This window comes from Ranitomeya variabilis, chromosome 4 (assembly GCF_051348905.1).
Source record: "Ranitomeya variabilis isolate aRanVar5 chromosome 4, aRanVar5.hap1, whole genome shotgun sequence".
Taxonomy (NCBI): domain Eukaryota; kingdom Metazoa; phylum Chordata; class Amphibia; order Anura; family Dendrobatidae; genus Ranitomeya; species Ranitomeya variabilis.
This window is the reverse complement of record NC_135235.1, coordinates 339,241,574-339,256,439: the sequence shown is the minus strand read 5'-3', so window position 1 is coordinate 339,256,439 and position 14,866 is coordinate 339,241,574. Positions and strand designations below refer to the sequence as shown.

The following is a 14,866-nucleotide window of genomic DNA, read 5'->3' as shown; positions in this document are numbered from 1 at the left end:
AGAGAAAATTGACCAAATTTGTTATGCAATTTCCACTGAGTACAGGCCTTATACAGGTGCTTCTCACAAAATTAGAATATCATCAAAAAGTTAAATTTGAGTTCTTCAATACAAAAAGTGAAACTCATATTATATAGAGTCATTACAAACAGAGTGAGCTATGTCAAGTGTTTATTTCTGTTAAAGGGAACCTGTCACCTGAATTTGGCGGGACCAGTTTTGGGTCATATGGGCGGGGTTTTCGGGTGTTTGATTCACCCTTTCCTTACCCGCTGGCTGCATGCTGGCTGCAATATTGGATTGAAGTTCATTCTCTGTCCTCTGTCCTGGAGTACAATATTGCCTTGTGCAGGTGTGTACTCCAGAGGACAGAGAATGAACTTCAATCCAATATTGCGGCCAGCATGCAGCCAGCGGGTAAGGAAAGGGTGAATCAAACACCCGAAAACCCCGCCCATATGACCCAAATCTGGTCCCGCCAAATTCAGGTGACAGGTTCCCTTTAATGTTGATTATGGCTTACAGCCAATGAAAACCCAAAAGTCATTTTCTTAAAGAAAGGAAGGAACCCATAGATCACTGCTGAGAGAGAGACAAGGGCTTCTCCACCCCTCATTTGAGCTCCATAGAAGAAATTATTGAGTATAAGGGCTCATACTCACATGCGTGAAACTCGGATGAGTCTCGCATGTTAATACCCGGCACTGCACCCGACACTCAGATCGGAGCGTGCGGCCGCATAGCAATACATGCAGCCGCACGCTCCGCTCCTGAGTGCTGGGTATTGACGTGCGAGACTCATCCGAGTTTCTCACATGTGAGTATGAGCCCTAAGTGTGAGTGTTCTTTAATTTGTCAGAGAAGGTATCAGCCAGCAAATGAGTGTGTGTGTCTCCTATGTAATATATATACAGAAACGTCTCAGTGTCTCCTATGTGATGTACATGCAACATACAGTGCCGTATTTGTCACTAGGCACATGCCTAGGGCACCAGGATGCAGGTGGGGAAGGCACCTGAGCAAGGTTTTTTTTTATTTTATTTTAGTTCTTGTGGCCACAAACTGCACCTGTGCAAGTGACACTGCCGTGGGGCCTTATTGGATTCGGGGGCAGGGGCCGGAAGCCCCAACTGGCGATTATATAGAGACTAGAAATTGGCCCGATGCTATTGCATCGGGAGTGCGATGCACATAGACATCAACGCTATTCCCCACGCAGGCGCAGTAACAGCCGCGTTGTTACTGTGCATGTGCGGGTAGAGCGCGCAGTTGTGGCTGTTACTGCCCATGCAAGGGAATATTGGAGACATGTATGTCACTTGTCAAGTGGCACTGCCGCGGTGCCTTATGGGATTCGGGGACAGCGTCCGGAAGTCCCAACTGGCAATCTATAGTGTGTGTGTGTGTGTGTGTGTGTGTGTGTGTGTGTGTGTGTGTGTGTGTGTGTGTGTGTGTGTGTGTGTGTGTGTGTGTGTGTGTGTGTGTCAGGGGCACAACTACCGCGGTCGCCGCTGCAGCCGGCTCTGGCAGGTCAGGGGCCCGTGTGTCCCCTTGAGCCTGTCTCCCTTGTCCCCTTACGCTTGTGTCCCTTGTTCCTGTCTGCCAGTCTCCCTTGCCCATTAGTCCCTGTGTGTCCCCATGTGCCTGTCTCTTTTGTCCCCTTGTGCTCGTCAGTCTCCCTTGCCCACTAGTCCCTGTGTGTCAGTCTCCCTTTCCCACTAGTCCCTGTGTGTCCCCTTGTGCTTGTATCCCTTGTCCCCGTGTGTCCCCTTGTGTCAGTCTCTCTTGCCCACTAGTCCCTGTGTGTCCCCTTGTGTCAGTCTCCCTTGTCCCCTTGTGTCAGTCTCCCTTGCCCACTAGTCCCCTTGTAGCCTTCTCCCCTGCCTCCTAGCCCCCATGTGTCCCCTTGTGCCTGTCTTCCTTGCTCCCTAGCCCCCCTATGTTACTCTTGTGCCTTTCTCCCCTAGCCCCCTTGTGCCCTCTCCCCTGCCCCCTCGTCACCATTTGCTCGTGCCTTTCTCACTGCCCCTCTATGGAGGGGCTGCATTATACTATGAGGGGGGCTGCATTATATTCTATGGGGGTTACATTAAATTGTATGGCAGGGCTGCAGTAAACTGTGGGGTGGCTGCATTATACTCTGTGGGGTGGCTGCATTATACTATGTGTGGGCTGCATTATACTGAATCGAGGACTATGGGGAATATATTATACTATATGAAGAACTATGGGGTGCATTATATTGTGGGAAGTGAATTGTGCGACATGGATGACGATGGCGGTGCATTATACTATATGGAGCACTATGAGGAGTGTATCTATAATATAACGCTGGGAGCGTCACTCTGTCCGAAGCCTCTATAGACTGCGCAAGCGCACGCGCCGGCGCAGTCTAGGCCCCACAGAGCGACGCTCCCAGGAGATCGCGGTATGCGTAAACACTGAACGCTCACCGCGATCTCCAACGGAGAAGCAGGGACTGCCAGGAGGGTAAGTATGATATATTTACCTGTCCCGTTCCTCCGTTGCGCGCTGCCCCTCCGTCCTCCGGTCCACATCCTCTGCCTGTGACGTTCACAGTTCAGAGGGCGCGATGACGCGCTTAATGCGCGCCGCCCTCTGACTGAACAGTCACAGGCAGAGGACCCGGAAGACAGACCGGCGCGCAGCGCTGGATCAGGGCCAGGTAACTATAGCAAGTGCCGGGGGCCTGAGCTAGCGGCGACTCCGGCACCTGACCCCCACAGCGCGCCGGTGTCCCCGCCTGCTCAGGCCCCCAGCACCGCCGCGCACAGCCTGAGCCACCGCAGCCAGCACGGCCTGAGCCACCGCAGCCAGCACGGCCTGAGCCACCGCAGCCAGCACGGCCTGAGCCACCGCAGCCAGCACGGCCTGAGCCACCGCAGCCAGCACGGCCTGAGCCACCGCAGCCAGCACGGCCTGAGCCACCGCAGCCAGCACGGCCTGAGCCACCGCAGCCAGCACGGCCTGAGCCACCGCAGCCAGCACGGCCTGAGCCACCGCACCCAGCACGGCCTGAGCCACCGCACCCAGCACGGCCTGAGCCACCGCACCCAGCACAGCCACGCACAGCCGCCGCACCCAGCACAGCCACGCACAGCCGCCGCACCCAGCACAGCCACGCACAGCCGCCGCACCCAGCACAGCCACGCACAGCCGCCGCACCCAGCACAGCCACGCACAGCCGCCCGCGCTCAGCTCCGCCACGCAAAGCCACCCACGCACAGCACAGCCACGCACAGCTGCCGCACCCAGCACAGCCACCGCACCCAGCACAGCCACGCCCACCCAGCACGGCCACGCACAGCCGCCTGCACTCAGCACAGCCACGCACAGCCGCCTGCACTCAGCATAGCCACGCACAGCCGCCTGCACTCAGCACCGCCACGCACAGCCGCCCGCACTCAGCACCGCCACGCACAGCCGCCCGCACTCAGCACCGCCACGCACAGCCGCCCGCACTCAGCACCGCCACGCACAGCCGCCCGCACTCAGCACCGCCACGCACAGCCGCCCACGCACAGCATAGCCACGCACAGCCGCCGCACCCAGCATAGCCACGCACAGCCGCCGCACCCAGCATAGCCACGCACAGCCGCCGCACCCAGCACCGCCACAAACAGCCGCCGCACCCAGCACAGCCACGCACAGCCGCCCACACCCAGCACAGCCACGCACAGCCGGCCACACCCAGCACAGCCGCCCGCACCCAGCACAGCCTGAGCCGCCGCACCCAGCACAGCCGCCGCACCCAGCACAGCCGCCGCACCCAGCACAGCCGCCGCACCCAGCACAGCCGCCGCACCCAGCACAGCCACCGCACCCAGCACAGCCACGCCCACCCAGCACAGCCACGCACAGCCGCCCGCACCCAGCACAGCCGCCCGCACTCAGCACCGCCACGCACAGCCGCCCGCACTCAGCACCGCCACGCACAGCCGCCCATGCACAGCACAGCCACATACAGCCGCCGCACCCAGCATAGCCACGCACAGCCGCCCGCACCCAGCACCGCCACGCACAGCCGCCGCACCCAGCACAGCCACGCACAGCTGCCCGCACCCAGCACAGCTGCCCGCACCCAGCACAGCCGCCTGCACTCAGCACAGCCACGCACAGCCGCCCACAGCCACGCACAGCCGCCTGCACTCAGCACCGCCACTCACAGCTGCCCGCACTCAGCACCGCCACGCACAGCCGCCCACGCATAGCACAGCCACATACAGCCGCCCGCACTTAGCACAGCCGCCCGCACTGATGGGGTGCAGGATGGAGCAGCACATGATAGGGTGGAGCAGCACATGACAGGATGGGGGCGCAGGATGGAGCAGCACAGCCACCGCACCCAGCACAGCCACCGCACCCAGCACAGCCACCGCACCCAGCACAGCCACCGCACCCAGCACAGCCGCCCGCACCCAGCACAGCCGCCCGCACCCAGCACAGCCACGCACAGCCGCCCGCACTCAGTACCGCCACGCACAGCCGCCCGCACCCAGCACAGCCACCTGCACCCAGCACAGCCACGCCCAGCCGCCCGCACCCAGCACAGCCACGCCCAGCCGCCCACGCACAGCACAGCCACATACAGCCGCCCGCACTCAGCACAGCTGCCCACACTCAGCACAGCCGCCCGCACTGATGGGGGCGCAGGATGGGAGCACATGACAGGATGGGGATGCAGGATGGAGTAGCACATACCAGGATGGAGACCATATACCAATATAAATGCTCGCCACCCGGGCGTAGAACGGGTTCAATAGCTAGTTATACTATATGGAGGACTGAGCAGTGTATTATACTATATGGAGGACTGAGCAGTGTATTATACTATATTGAGGACTGAGCAGTGTATTATACTATATTGAGGACTGAGCAGTGTATTATACTATATTGAGGACTGAGCAGTGTATTATATACTATATGGAGCACTATGAGGAGTGTATTATGCTATATGGAGCACTATGAGGAGTGTGTTTTAATATACGGAGGACTATGAGGAGTGTATTATACTATATGGAGGACTATGGGGAGTGTATTATACTATAAGGAGGACTATGGGGAGTGTATTATACTATAAGGATGACTATGGGGGTGCATTATACTTCTTATATGGATCCCCATGACTTCTATGTTAGCCCCTGACGAGTATAATGGTTTATTTTATACATTACATAATAATGGTATTACAGGGGACAAATATATCCCAGGATGGGGCACCGGATAGTTATTCAACTGAGGTCACACTATACAACTTTGCAATAAAGCTATAGTGTGCGAAATGAATAGGGAAAATGTGAATTTGGGAGGAAAATATTTTGGCATGGGGGGGGGGGGCATTTGAAAGTTCGCACCGGGGGCCCATAACTTTGTAGTTACGCCACTGGATATACTATATACAGGAGGAGATGACACATAGGTGTATACAATATACAGGAGGAGATGACATACAGCAGGTATATACTATTTACAGGGGAGATGACATACAGGTATATACTATATACAGGAGATGACATACAGGTGTATACTATATATAAGGGAGATGACAAACATGTATATACTGAGGGGAAAATGAGAGGTGTGAGGTGAAAATGAGGGGTGTGAGGTGAAAATGAAAAGGTGTGAGGGAAAATAGTGGAGTGATAGGAAAATGACGGATGTGAGGTCGAAATGACAAGTGTTAGGGGGGAATGAGTGGAGTGAGGGGGGAAATGAGAGATGTGAGGGGGAAAATGAGAGGCGTGATGGGAAAATAAGAGAAGTGAGGTGCTATAACTAACCACAGATATTTACTATGCCCAGGCAACGCTGGGCTCTTCAGCTAGTTATATATATAGATGTAAGGTGGGGGAGGCAGCCTCCTCGGGTTTTAACCCCTTTCTGTCATTGGACGTACTATGCCGTCCATGTGGGGTGGGCCCTACTTCCCAAGGACGGAATAGTACGTCCAGCGCGATCGGCCGCGCTCACGGGGGGAGCGCGGCCGAGTGTCAGCTGCCTATCACAGCTGACATCCGGCGCTATGTGCCAGGAGCGGGCACGGACCGCCCCCGGCACATTAACCCCCGACACACCGCGATCAAACATGATCGCGGTGTGCTGGCGGTATAGGGAAGCATCGCGCAGGGAGGGGGCTCCCTGTGGGCTTCCCTGAGACCCCCGCAGCAACGCGATGTGATCGCGTTGCTCCGAGGGTCTCCTACCTCCTTCCTCGCTGCAGGTCCCGGATCCAAGATGGCCGCGGCATCCGGGTCCTGCAGGGAGGGAGGTGGCTTACCAAGTGCCTGCTCAGAGCAGGCGCTGGTAAGTCTGCAGTGCTCTAAGTCAGATCGGTGATCTGACAGAGTGCTGTGCAAACTGTCAGATCACCGATCTGTGATGTCCCCCCCTGGGACAAAGTAAAAAAGTATAAAAAAAAATTTCCACATGTGTAAAAAAAAAAAATAAAAAAAAAAATCCTAAATAAAGAAAAAAAAAAATAATATTCCCATAAATACATTTCTTTATCTAAATAAAAAAAACAAACAATAAAAGTACACATTTCCAGGTCACCACCTGACAGCACACTGGAGGACGTCCTTCTTATCCATGATGGGACAGGAAACACGAGAGGTTAAAAGGACCCTCCCCCTACCACCCTTCAGTGTTTTTCCTGTCCCATTTTGGATAGGAACGGACGAGAGGAAGCTACCGTTCTGTGCGGGGGGATGTGGATCGGGGGGGCTTTGCCTCACCATTCCCTCCATGAGGCACCCGCTGGCCGACACCCGACCGAGGGTCCCTCTGCCTACCAGTGTAGCGCTGCTCCTGGTATGAGGATCGCTTCCCCCTGCCGGGGCTCTCGATCCTTCCGTCGCGCCCCCTGGTGCATGCGATCCCAGCGGCGGCCTCTGCTGATGTCGGCGTCTCCATGCGGCCGGCATGGGGAAGGAAATCCTCGCTGCACCATCCTCTCTTTCCGGCCGCGCGTCACTTCCGGTTTGCGGCTGAGGGGGGCGGGCGGCGTCTCTGCAAGCGGTAGTGAGCGCGGGAGTGCTGTACAGATGAACAGAGGAACAGAAATATAAAGGTATGTGCGGGGGCAGTATGCGATCTCCAGTGCATCATGGAGGACGCAGCTAGAGCAGAGGGGCAGGAGTCCACGTCGCTAGTAAGTAGAGCAGGGGCCCTGTATTATGGATATCTTTCAACAAAAAAAAAAAAATGGGGCATTATCCTAGAGTTTGTTATTTCCTATAGGCTGCCTCATTACCTGAAAAACCGTTAAAGAAGCCTGGCAAAAGCAAAAAGTGTCCTATTTGTGCAGCCAAACTGAAAGATACCTGGCAGAAACCCCTATGTGAAGCGTGCACCTGCAGAATTATAGGAGAGGAGCAGGCTTCTCTTATGTCAAATATGAGAGCCATGATAAGAGAGGAGGTCCAGGCTTCCGTATCAGGTCTGGTACTACCTCAAGCCTCACCTTCGGAGAGACCGAGCAAAAGGCAGAGGGTCGATTACTCTTCAGGAGACTCGTCATCTTCTGTATCGGATATAGAGGAGGAAGAGGAGAGCAGAGACCCTCCGGAGAAAGGGAGAAGATACTTATTCTCCGCAGCGGACACAGGAGAACTGTTGGAGGCTGTGCGGCATACTATGCAAATTGAGGATCCACAACCATCTTGTTCGGTTCAGGATGAAATGTTTGGTGGCTTGCGCTCACAGACTGCGAAGGTGTTTCCGGTAAATTCCCATATCAGATCCATGATTCTGGATGAGTGGGAGGAGGCGGAGAAGAGATTGACTATCCCTAAAGATTTCCGACTCCGCTTGCCGTTTGACCCGGATGAAGTTAAAGAATGGGTCGATATTCCTAAAATAGACATTCCATTGGCTAAAGTATCCAGAAGAACCTCAATCCCTTTTGAGGACTCTTCCAATCTGAAAGAGCCCATGGATAGAAAAGCAGATGGCCTTTTAAAAAGGGCCTGGGAGAGCTCTTCGGCAGTTATTGGAGCAAATATTGCAGCAACATCAGTGGCTCGCTCCATGGACCTGTGGCTAAATGATCTTCAGAGTCAATTAATAGCCAAAACTCCTAGGGATACTATCCTGAAATCCCTACCTCTGTTAAAATTGGCGACCACCTTTTTGGCAGACGCGTCCGCAGAGACTGTTAGGTTTGCGGCTAGAGGTCAATCTCTTTCTAATGCAGCCCGAAGAGCTATCTGGCTCAAAAGCTGGTCGGGTGATATGCACTCCAAAAATAAACTGTGTTCCATACCCTTTTCTGGGGGCAGGGTCTTCGGACCGGTCCTCGACGATATCTTACAGAAGGCCTCAGATGTAAAAAAGGGGTTCCCAGAAGAAAAACCTAAAAAATTCCAGCCCTTTCGGAGACCCCGCTATAATCAGAAACCAGATTACAGGGGTAAAGGAAAGCAGGGTAGATGGAGCTACCAGAAAGGGGGGGGATAGTAGACCCAAAACCAAAGACTCGAGTTACTCAGGTCCGAGGTCTAGCTACCATAGAAAATGACGCCATCAGAGTAGGGGTCGTCTAGCCGGATTCCTAGAAGGTTGGAGGGAAATAACAACAAGTCCTTGGGTGTTACAGGTGGTGTCCCAGGGATACAAAATCGAATTTTCCTCCCTTCCACCCGAAAGATTTCTGGTGTCCAGCTCACATCTAAAATCATCATCCCCCATGTGGTCGGATATACAGGACCTCCTAAAAATGGCGGCAATTGTTCCGGTCCCCTCTCAAGAAGAGTACAGAGGTCATTACTCGAATCTCTTCTCGATAACAAAACCATCGGGAGAATCGAGAACGATAATAAATTTGAAGCACCTAAACAATTGGGTGATATACAAAAGATTCAAAATGGAGTCAATTCGGTCTACCATTCCTCTGTTGGGAAGGGGTATGGTGATGTGCACTCTAGATCTAAAGAGTGCATATTACCATGTTCCCATTTACTTAAACCACCAAAAGTTCCTGCGGTTCGCGGTAAACATGGAAGGGAAGATCTACCACTTTCAATTTCGCTGTCTCCCCTTCGGCCTGGCGTCGGCTCCCAGAGTTTTTACAAAACTTATGGTAGAGGTGGTCGCATACCTGAGAAATCAGGATTTGATGGTAATCCCTTATTTAGATGACTTTTTAGTAGCGGCAGAGTCAGTAGACCAGCTCAGGATCAACTGTCAATCCCTCATTTCCACACTAGAGAGTCTCGGATGGATTATAAATTGGAAGAAATCAGATCTAATACCGAAGTCCAGAATAAAATTCCTAGGAGTCATGCTCGGTCCGGAAACAAGAATGTCCTACCTTCCGGAAGACAGGCTAAAGGGTATAGTAAAAAAGGTCCATCAATTCTCCCGAGGCCGAAATACGATCAGAGACGGGATGATAATACTGGGGTTAATGACGGCCTGCATCCCTTGCGTGAGATGGAGCCAGTTTCATTCCCGGCAGCTTCAGCAGGGAGTTCTGAGGAGCTGGAACAGAAGGCAGAACTCTCTAAATCAAAGACTGAATCTTTCATTTCAGATCAAGAGATCTCTGGTGTGGTGGACTCTCTCCAAAAATCTCCGGCTGGGGGTACCATGGCTTCAAACCCCGAGTGTGTCAGTCACGACAGACGCAAGTCAGCAAGGTTGGGGAGGTCATGTCCTAGGAAGATATTTCCAAGGTCGTTGGGAAAGAAAGGACAGCAAGAAGTCATCAAACCACAGAGAGTTGCATGCGGTTTGGAAGGTCTTAACGGCGGCACAACATTTGCTGAAGAACAAGCATGTAAAAATCTTTTCGGACAATACGACGACTGTAGCCTTCCTTCGACATCAGGGGGGCCCAAGACATTTAGCATTACAGGATCTCGCGGAACAGATCTTCAAGTGGGCAGAGAGGTCGGTACTGTCAATCTCGGCTGTACATCTGGAGGGATCCAAGAACCAGTTGGCGGATTTCCTGAGCAGGAAAAGTGTATCTCCTACAGAGTGGAAACTGAACAGCGAAGTATTCAGGGGTCTTTGTCATCGTTGGGGGAAACCGACTGTGGATCTATTTGCTACAAAGCAAAACGCAAAGGTCAAAACCTATTACTCCCTAAACCCCTGGGAAAGCCCAGCTGCGATCAATGCCCTGTCACAACCCTGGAACAACGGTCTTCTGTATGCGTTTCCGCCTCTGGCAATGATTCCAAGAACACTCAGGAAAATCTGCGAGGACGGGGCCAAAGTCATTCTCATAGCTCCTCACTGGCCGAAACGAAGTTGGTTTCCATTGTTAAAAAAATTATCAGTGGAAGAACCCCTCCTGTTACCAGAAAGAGAGGATCTTCTCCTACAAGGTCCAGTTCTACATCAGAACCCAGGAGCACTTCAGTTGGCAGCCTGGATCCTGAACGGAAGGTCTTGAGGGCAAAAGGTCTTTCAGATGACGTCATTTCTACCCTTCAAGCCAGCAGAAAGCCGATGACATCTGCCATCTACACAAAAATATGGAAAAGATTTTGTGGATTCTGTGGGGAGATGACAGTTGATACTGACCATCCAGATATCCCGAAAATTCTTGACTTCTTGCAGTCAGGATTTCAAAAAGGTCTTAGACCAAGTACACTAAGAGTCCAGATAGCGGCCCTGAGTGTATTTTTTTATTTTTCTCTATCTACCCACCCCTGGATTAGTCGATTCTCTAGAGCAGTCCAGAGGCTAAGGCCATTCATTAGGAAATCAGTCCCGCCGTGGGATCTTAATCTGGTCCTGAATTTTCTGTGCGATCAGTCCTGGGATATAACTGGAGACATAGATATTAACAAACTCTCTCTTAAAACCGCGTTTTTAGTTGCGATCACATCGGCAAAAAGATTGGGGGAACTACAGGCTCTTTCGGTACAGAACCCGTATTTACAGATCTTTGATGATAAAATAGTACTAAGACTTGATCCGGCCTTTCTCCCTAAGGTCGTCTCTGATACTAATATGAATCAGGAGATTGTTTTACCGTCATTCTGCCAATTCCCTAAAAACCAAAAAGATAGATTTTTCCATAACCTTGACGTAAGAGAGTCAGTACTCAGGTACCTTGATTTATCTAGACCCTGGAGATGGGACAATAACTTGTTCGTTCAGTTCAGGGGTTCAAATAAGGGGAAAAAAGCGTCTAAAGCGACTATCGCACGGTGGATAAAATCTACAATTGATTTAGCCTACAAAGCTAAAGGCTTGAATTCCCCAGTTAATCTTAAAGCCCACTCATCTAGGGCCATGGCCACATCATGGGCGGAGAAAGGGGGGGCTACGGCAGACCAGATCTGTCGAGCTGCATCATGGTCTAATCTTAGTACCTTTTCTAAACACTATAAATTAGATGTAGTTTCGCCTCAGTTGGCCTTTGGTAGAAAGGTACTTCAAGCAGTGGCCCCACCCTAAATACCATTCTCCTTTGGTATTTCTCCAGTGTGCTGTCAGGTGGTGACCTGGAAAACAGTAATTAGACTTACTGGTAATTGTATTTCCAGGAATCCATCCTGACAGCACTGTTAGTTCCCTCCCTATTGTTTGATCTTTATACTTATGTGATGTAACATTTGTATGATTGATTATTTTGTTGGAATAAAACTTGTTTTTTGCATCCATCCAGATGTGTTACTTTGGAAAAACACTGAAGGGTGGTAGGGGAAGGGTCCTTTTAACCTCTCGTGTTTCCTGTCCCATCATGGATAAGAAGGACGTCCTCCAGTGTGCTGTCAGGATGGATTCCTGGAAATACAATTACCAGTAAGTCTAATTACTGTTATTTAGTATCGCCGCATCCGTAATGACCCAACCTATAAAACTGTCCCACTAGTTAACCCCTTCAGTAAACACCGTAAGAAAAAAAAAAAAACGAGGCAAAAAACAAACGCTTTATTATCATACCTCCGAATAAAAAGTGGAATAAAACGCGATCAAAAAGACAGATATAAATAACCATGGTACCGCTGAAAGCGTCATTTTGTCCCGCAAAAAAAGAGCCGCCATACAGCATCATCAGCAAAAAAATAAAAAAGTTATAGTCCTCAGAATAAAGCAATGCCAAAATAATTATTTTTTCTGTAAAATAGTTTTTATCGTATAAAAGCGCCAAAACATAAAAAATGATATAAATGAGATATCGCTGTAATCGTACTGACCCGAAGAATAAAACTGCTTTATCAATTTTACCAAACGCGGAACGGTATAAACGCCTCCCCCAAAAGAAATTCATGAATAGCTGGTTTTTGGTCATTCTGCCTCACAAAAATCGGAATAAAAAGCGATCAAAAAATGTCACGTGCCCGAAAATGTTACTAATAAAAACATCAACTCGTCCCACAAAAAACAAGACCTCACATGACTCTGTGGTCTCAAATATGGAAAAATTATAGCTCTCAAAATGTGGTAACGCAAAAAATATTTTTTGCAGTAAAAAGCGTCTTTCAGTGTGTGACGGCTGCCAATCATAAAAATCCGCTAAAAAACCCACTATAAAAGTAAATCAAACCCCCCTTCATCACCCCCTTAGTTAGGGAAAAATTAAAAAAACGTATTTATTTCCATTTTCCCATTAGGGTTAGGATTAGGGCTAGGGTTAGGTTTAAGGCTACAGTTAGGGTTGGGGCTAAAGTTAGGGTTAGGGTTTGGATTACATTTACGGTTGGGAATAGGGTTGGGATTAGGGTTAGGGGTGTGTCTGGGTTAGAGGTGTGGTTAGGGTTACCGTTGGGATTAGGGTTAGGGGTGTGTTTGCATTAGGGTTTCAGTTATAATTGGGGGGTTTCCACTGTTTAGGCACATCAGGGACTCTCCAAACGCGACATGGCGTCCGATCTCAATTCCAGCCAATTCTGCGTTGAAAAAGGTAAAACAGTGCTCCTTCCCTTCCGAGCTCTCCCGTGTGCCCACACAGGGGTTTACCCCAACATATGGGGTATCAGCGTACTCAGGACAAATTGGACAACAACTTTTGGGGTCCAAGCTCTCCTGTTACCCTTGGGAAAATACAAAACTGGGGGCTAAAAAATAGTTTTTGTGGGAAAAAAAAGGATTTTTTATTTTCACAGCTCTGCGTTATAAACTGTAGTGAAACACTTGGGGGCTCAAAGTTCTCACAACACATCTAGATAAGTTCCTTGGGGGGTCTAGTTTCCAATATGGGGTCACTTGTGGGGGGTTTCTACTGTTTAGGTACATTAGGGGCTCTGCAAACGCAATGTGACGCCTGCAGACCAATCCATCTAAGTCTGCATTCCAAATGATACTCCTTCCCTTCCGAGCTCTGCCATGCGCTCAAACGGTGGTTCCCCCCACATATCAGGTATCAGCGTACTCAGGACAAATTGGACAACAATATTTAGGGTCCAATTTCTCCTGTTACCCTTGTAAAAATACAAAACTGGGGGCTAAAAAATAATTTTTGTGGAAAAAAAAACATTTTTATTTTCACGGCTCTGCGTTATAAACTGTAGTGAAACACTTGGGGGTTCAAAGCTCTCACAACACATCTAGATGAGTTCCTTAGGGGGTCTACTTTCCAAAATGGTGTCACTTGTGGGGGGTTTCTACTGTTTAGGTACATTAGGGGCTCTGCAAACGCAATGTGACGCCTGCAGACCATTCCATCTAAGTCTGCATTCCAAATGGCGCGTCTGCATTCCAAATGGTGCTCCTTCCCTTCCGAGCCCTCCCATGTGCCCAAACGGTGGTTCCCCCCCACATATGGGGTATCAGAGCACTCAGGACAAATTGGACAACAACTTTGGGGGTCCAACTTCTCCTGTTACCCTCGGAAAAATACAAAACTGGGGGCTAAAAAATAATTTTTGTGGGAAAAAATTTTTGTTTTATTTTTACGGCTCTGCATTATAAACTTCTGTGAAGCCCTTGGTGGGTCAAAGTGCTCACCACACATCTAGATAAGTTCCTTAGGGGGTCTACTTTCCAAAATGGTGTCACTTGTGGGGTGTTTCAATGTTTAGGCACATCAGTGGCTCTCCAAACGCAACATGGCGTCCCATCTCAATTCCTGTCAATTTTGCATTGAAAAGTCAAATGGCGCTCCTTCCCTTCCGAGCTCTCCCATGCGCCCAAACAGTGGTTTACCCCCACATTTGGGGTATCGGCGTACTCAGGACAAATTGTACAACAACTTTTGGGGTCCAATTTCTTCTCTTACCCTTGGGAAAATAAAACAAATTGGAGCTGAAGTAAATTTTGTGTGAAAAAAAGTTAAATGTTCATTTTTATTTAAACATTCCAAAAATTCCTGTGAAACACCTGAAGGGTTAATAAACTTCTTGAATGTGGTTTTGAGCACCTTGAGGGGTGCAGTTTTTAGAATGGTGTCATACTTGGGTATTTTCTATCATATAGACCCCTCAAAATGACTTCAAATGAGATGTGGTCCCTAAAAAAAAAATGGTGTTGTAAAAATGAGAAATTGCTGGTCAACTTTTAACCCTTATAACTCCCTAATAAAAAAAAAAAATTTTGGTTCCAAAATTGTGCTGATGTAAAGTAGACATGTGGGAAATGTTACTTATTAAGTATTTTGTGTGACATATCTCTGTGATTTAATTGCATAAAAATTCAAAGTTGGAAAATTGCGAAATTTTCGCCAAATTTCCGTTTTTTTTCACAAATAAACGCAGGTAATATCAAAGAAATGTTACCACTATCATGAAGTACAATATGTCACGAGAAAACAATGTCAGAATCACTGGGATCCGTTGAAGCGTTCCAGAGTTATAACCTCATAAAGGGACAGTGGTCAGAATTGTAAAAATTGGCCCGGTCATTAACGTGCAAACCACCCTTGGGGGTTAAGGGGTTAAGCTGGGAG

At 49.8% G+C, this 14,866-nt stretch overlaps 1 protein-coding gene across 3 annotated transcripts in view; it reads right to left on the bottom strand.

Annotated features, from left to right (window-relative positions):
• LOC143764737 (sacsin-like) overlaps positions 1–14,866 on the bottom strand; it is a 140,010-nt gene that overhangs the window by 98,197 nt on the left and 26,947 nt on the right. The window lies entirely within an intron of this gene.